This window comes from Asterias rubens, chromosome 10 (assembly GCF_902459465.1).
Source record: "Asterias rubens chromosome 10, eAstRub1.3, whole genome shotgun sequence".
Classification (NCBI taxonomy): domain Eukaryota; kingdom Metazoa; phylum Echinodermata; class Asteroidea; order Forcipulatida; family Asteriidae; genus Asterias; species Asterias rubens.
This window is the reverse complement of record NC_047071.1, coordinates 1,743,040-1,749,495: the sequence shown is the minus strand read 5'-3', so window position 1 is coordinate 1,749,495 and position 6,456 is coordinate 1,743,040.

Genomic DNA, 6,456 nt, shown 5'->3' with positions numbered 1-6,456 from the left:
ACATGTAAGTGGGTATCAGTGGGTTCTTTCACCTCTATGGACCTTGGTTGGAATCCCACCTCAAACTCAGAGCCTTGCATTGATACAAGAAAGCAGTCTCCTTTTGCCTCTTCTCATAACACACAGTCAAAAGCTCTGTGCTGAACGTTAAAAAAATCCTAGTGAAAGCACAGCATGTAGAAACATATGTGGGGATCAGGTCCGCTCATTGGCTTCTTTCAACTCGATGGACCCTGGTTCAAAACCCACCCATAGGGGGAATAGTAGAAATGTTTAATCTCGGAGGTCCAGATTTTAAATTCAAATGGGGGGGGGGGGCAGACATAAAAGATTCCCGCTTTATCCAGCTTGGAAAGAAGACTTGAATAATTTCTTTGAAATGCTTGTTTGTTCTTTCTCATGGTCGGAGGATGTCAATTACTCTTTACTCTTTGCATTTCTACTGAAGGTACATGTATGCTTTTACTGCTCATTTGCCTAATCACCAAATGGGGTACACGCCCTAAATGATTGTCTGCTTCATAACTTTGCCTCTGGGGATGCAACTTGACAACACAAGGCTGTCTTGAAAAATGGATTTGTATCTGTCCCTGTTGTTGCCAAGAGGCTGTGTCATGCTGACTGGCACTGTTATATAATCACGGAGATTCATCTCGAGGCATAAAGACCCCGTGGGTAATTAAACAAGATATAATATTAAGCATAACAACTTATAGGCCTACCTTGCAACGAGCAACTGAGAGCTGTTGATGGTAGAAAAGATTGTGAAAAGTGGCCCCCGCTGAAGTAACATGATTATGAGAAAGAGGTTATTTTTTATATGTGAATCTGAAAAAATGCCCCTTTTTCAGACGTCTGAAAGCACACACAATTGAGCGATGAGGTTTTTTCCCCACATTATTTTCTTGCGATTTTAATGACCAATTGAGCCAAAACTTATTATTTTATGCATGTCATGTTGAGATACACCAAGAGAGAATACTGGTCTTTGACAATTACCCTTCAGGTGAGCCCCAGATGTGATTCATACCCTAAACCAATCTGTGAAATTCAAAATCAAGAGACAATCCGGTCGCTGGACCGAGGGGAAATCTTGTATTGCCTTTTCATATTCGTGAGTGCTCAGAAATTAGATTAGTCCAAATATCCATATGTTTTGAGCTCACTAAACAAATAAGTTATTCCTCAATTTGCACGAAGGCCAGATGAAGTCAGCTGTGTTTAGAGTTGATTATGCCATTGAAGTGCAGATAGCCATTTGTCCTGAAACGGTAATGGTCAAAAGAGGCAGTCATGCTTAATGACAGGAGGGCAGAGCTTCGAACAACCCATGGCACAGGCGGCAGCATTGGGAGACTTTGGGACACTAGGTGGCAGCAGACTTACTAGGTAAAGTCCATTGTTTATATAGTTCTGAGCATGCACACAGTACCGAGAACAATGGATTTTACCAAGTCTGTTGCCACCTAGCGTCCCTAGCATAAAGACCCCCCTTAGGGCACCCATGTACTTTTACGTAAGCTTGACAAAATTGAGATAAAAATCTATATCATCACGAAAAGTTGTAAGATTGGACATGTAAGTCTGCATACTGTGATCCCCACCCTTGTATTTGAAGATTAATAAAGATTCAAGAAACTTGTACCCACTGATGATGAATTGGTGGACAGTGAGTCTTATCAGAATGTAGTGGGTAACTGGTGGTGACACAATATCCTGTATCGTCCAACATGTCAACAAAATCCTCTCGTCAAGATGTATTTTTTAGAACACTTTCTTTTCTCATGGAAGGCGTAAGATTTAAATGAAAAAGTACCGGTCCAGGAAAGGTTGTGCTGATAGATCCGTCCTTGTCTGTCACATGTGATGAGTCGAATAAGATCGGCTCTTTTTGCTTGTACAGTGTGGGCGTGTGATGACTGTTGTGCAATGAAGATGTTTTGGGTTTAAATCACTGGAGATATGAATCAATTCGGGGAACATTTCACTTTGCGTGTTTCAAACTTTCTTCTTCTCTCTCTTTCTGACGAGACAAACGGAACTCACTGTCAGAAATGTCAAAACCACTTGGATTTTGGAACTGTCACAAAACTGATCACTGCGGTTTCCTTTTACTTTTCCACACTGTGCAAAGCTTAGAGTCTCACTTCATTTTTTTGATTGCTAATAGGAGAGAAAAAATTGCCACTTCCGTGTAGTGGAAAGAACTAGAAAAAAAATCATGTGTAACTGAAATTATGTCATGGTCACTTGCAAAGGAACTTGAGTTTGGCTCTAGCTGCGGCTTAGGCTCCGCCATTTTGTTTTTTTGAAATGTGGGCTTCAAAGGTGTATTTGTGTTTAGGGCATAGAAATAGAACCCGGAGAACGCTGAGTGTCTCATTGTGCCTGCAGTTTCGTTGTGAGACCATTTTTATGGCTGCGCAGACGCTATTTTTGTAACGCGTGTATGGCAAAGTATTTTGCCATACAATTTTGCCATACAGTGACATCATTGACCAATGAACACACTAGAAACGGTCTTTGTGCGCTGACATCTTGCCATTTTGCCATACATGCGTATCACGCGATGATAATTTTGCCATACCAGCTCAGCGTTCTCCGGATTCTATTTCTATGGTTTAGGGTCATAGATTGGTAAACACACCAAAGATTCATAAACTTACTTTGTGAGAAAGACTTCCCTACCAAGTGACATAATTTGAGTAAGAGAAATAATTCATGCCTGAATCATTTCTTAGATTTCTGATGGTTGGTGTTCGTTTGTTGAATGCTGCAGCCAGAGGTGCGATTGGTACCCTCTTTCATCTCGCTAGGACATGTGCGGGGCCGATGTGTAAATAGCCATGTACTGAGGGATACTGCTTCAGTATGTATTTGGTTTGTTTTTGGTTTGTGTTTCTACTTGCCAGGTAGATTTTCTTGCTTTATATTCTACTACCGCGGAGTAGATGTTCGGAATCTGGGAGACTTCTCAGTTTTGAAAAGAACTGTCCTGCTTTTTAAAACTACTACCTGTGCGGAAGGTAGAAAATCGCCTGGTTGGGACTACTACTTTAATTTATAGAGGATCGTTAACTTCACAACCGCGGAGTGAGTTCTTGATTGAGGTCTCAAAGTTTCGAATAGCTTGCTCTAGTCTTCGTCAGGATACTGTTTCATGTTCATGTACTTTTTTATGTGTACTAAAAAAAATAAAAAATAAACCCAAAAATATATCGCTAGTAATTCCAGCTGCCAATCTGACAGCACAACATTTACTCGGCAACAGGTGGGGGAGGGGGGGGGGAAGGGGTTTACAAACTCATATCCACACTGGCTGACAGTGCAGAATGTCACAACGAGCTTGTGATGATGTCAATTATGTTCAGTTTGTAATATTGGGTCATTGCTTGATGGCTGACAGCATGAGGCTCCATATGAGTCTTACTTTTGTATAAGAGAGCCTGGACTTATATGATGTAGTTCATTGGAAGAAAATATCAAATCTCACATTTTATGGAGATTGCACTGTCCGATTTTATCAACTTTTGATAGGAAGAAGGGGACATAATCTTAAAACTTATACAGCTGTTAATTTTATAATGCATCTTTGGAGTATATATGGGAAATATATGGCCCAAATTGTCATGACCAGTGTAGCATCTCGCCTGCCTGAAAGGAACTGCTGTGGTTGCCATGGGTCATTTCAAGGCCTGCATTGTAGATTTAGAGAAAGGTATTTTTCCACTTTTAAATATGAGTCCGAGAAAGGTTTCAGTCGTGAAGCCTTTCTTAGGCATCTGTAAACACAGTTCTATGCAACGAAGGTGATGTTTTTCCTTGTTGTTATTTTCTAGCAACTTCTAGGACCAACTGAGCCGGGCAACTCTCTCTGGTTTGTTATTTCATGCATATGTATGGATTCACCAAGTTGGGATACATGGTCTTTGACAATTACCTTAAAGTAAACCCTGCCTTTAAGTACAGTACCAAACCACGTAGGCGTAAATGGGAGATGGGAACATGTTTACCCCTCAAGCAGGATTAAAATAAATGGGTTGAAGTCAGTCAGTAACAAACTTTTTTTTGTGTTTGTGTGTTTCGCCCACAGCATCTGCAGTTGGAGTGATTTGTTTGGGCTACGCTAATTATAGACCAGGCATTCTCAAAAATGCATGCTGCCTTGAGCATTCTTTTTGTTCTTTCCATGCCTGCACTTAACAGTTATCCCGTTGGCTATGTACACCAATTTTCTCGTGGAGTAACTGTTTCTTTAGAATTCCCTTATGGAGTCCTTTTGTTTTCACCTTTTTTTTTGTGTCCTTGGTCTCCTTAAGTTACCAAAAACCAGTGCCTCACCATGCTGCCACCATCTTGGGCATGGACCTTGTATCCAATGCCAACAATGAATAATAACATTCACTTTACCAAAAGGAGCCATATGGTGTTATTTGGACGGCAATTTTTGTTTTCAGAAAGTGTGAACTTTCTGAGTTTAGCACACTTGTGTCTTCAACTATATGTCACAGCATCGACTGCTTCTATGATGGGGGTGAACGTGTTTATGTAGTGTTTGCTATGAAGTTTCCAGTCATGGGCCAGTGGGACCCAAAAAGGGCGTTCAACGTATTTTATTATTGGTATTACCACATGAGGTACCAATGTAACACATTGTGTCGTTTCTATACCATATGAAAGTTGTGGAATCCATCATTCACGCCTCATTGAGGAACTTACGGGTCCCTAGCTTGCTTTGCAAAAAAGAAAATATGAAGCATTTTTGTCGTCACTAACTGTCTGTTTTCTCCCCAGTGGTGCAATTAATGAATTCCGGTTGTGTTATGACTGATGAGGTTGGTGTATTTGGGTGATGTGTGGCGTAAACACGTCGTTGAAATGTGTTTTGTATCTATCAGGGGCTGGGGTTTCCCATTATTATTATTTTTTTTCATGAGTGAAGCAAATTTGTTTTACCATGTCCACATCGATGTTAAGATTTTTGTGTATGATGTTCAGGCCTGGAATTTCATCTTTGAAAGGGCAAGGCCATTTTCATTTTGCTAAGGGCACTTCCATGGTCTTTGGGAAAGTTTTGGAGGGCATCAAGGTCAAGCCTTGGGGCAATGCAGGCCAAAGCCTCAATGTAAATCCAGACCTGCTTTTTAGTTTTTTTTAATAGACCAATCCGACGCGCACCGGGCGCACACCAGGCGCGCAAGTGTTGAGCACCGCGTGCCATTTGCTGCGGTGTCTTCAATGCTTAGATTGTGCACAAAAAGACACTGCAGTTGGTAATTTTCAATAGAGGGCGCTTCCAATTTTGTTTCGTCGGATTGGTCTTTAGAGTCTTAGCAGTGATATGCGTTATAATATAAGTGCGGTTTAATATTTTTGCTCTTATTACCATAATAAGTGTATGTTTTAGAGGAAGCTCACACAGAGTGTGATACATCAGGCTCGATGGGAGGTAACGTAGCCTCCTACAATGTCCTATTAAGATGAAACCGAAAACCCACTTTGAAATTAGAGTTTGTTTAGTTATTTCCTGATTGAACCCAATACATGTGTGTAGGTTTTAGTGTCATATTCAATAGTAGTGTTGTGTTTTGGATGACTTCTACAGTATGTGCCTCTGCACATGGCATGTAATGTACGTGCACAGTCTTTGTAATCATCTGAAATTTGCAAGGAACTCATTAAAGTAGACAGAGGGTGGACCATCATGGAAAAAAACCTTTGCTTGGATAAAAATAGATAAAGTTTCTAAGCATTTGAAGGGAGTACCTGTTTGGTAATCACTCTTAAAATGAATGCCAATAAAAAAAACCATTGGGTTTTAGAAGAAGAAGCATACTGCAGCTTTCAAAAGTATAAAGCATTTTGAGAAACATTTCACTTCAAATTAATGTAGCAATGTGAAAATCTAGGATTTTATGGCTCATAAACGCTTCTGTAGAGTGTCATGGCCGAGTGGTTAAGAGCATCAAATTCAAGTTCTGGTGCTGATTCACCGGAGTGTGGGTTCGAATCCCGGTCGTGACACTTGTGTCCTTAAGCAAGATACTTTACTATAATTGCTTCTCTTCACCCAGGGGTATAAATGGGTACCTGCGAGGGTAGAGGTTGATATTGTGTATGAAAAAGCCACAAGCGCCTTACAGGCAGCTCAGGGCTGTATACTCCCAAGGGAGCTGAGAAACATTACGGGGATGTTATTGGCCCCATGACTAGGGCACTAATGTAAAGCGCATTGATACGGTTATTGTGAAATGCACTGTATAAGAATTTGTTGTTATTATTATTATTATTATTATTATTCTCGGAATGTGTCAACACTTCTACCTTTGAAGTGAAATTTTCACAGGTTAGTGTCATTGGATTTTCGTTCATATAATAGGATTACAACAATCTCTCAGTTCTAAAAGCCAAAGACATAATGTACATGAGGTACGCCCATCATGAAAAAAAACAACT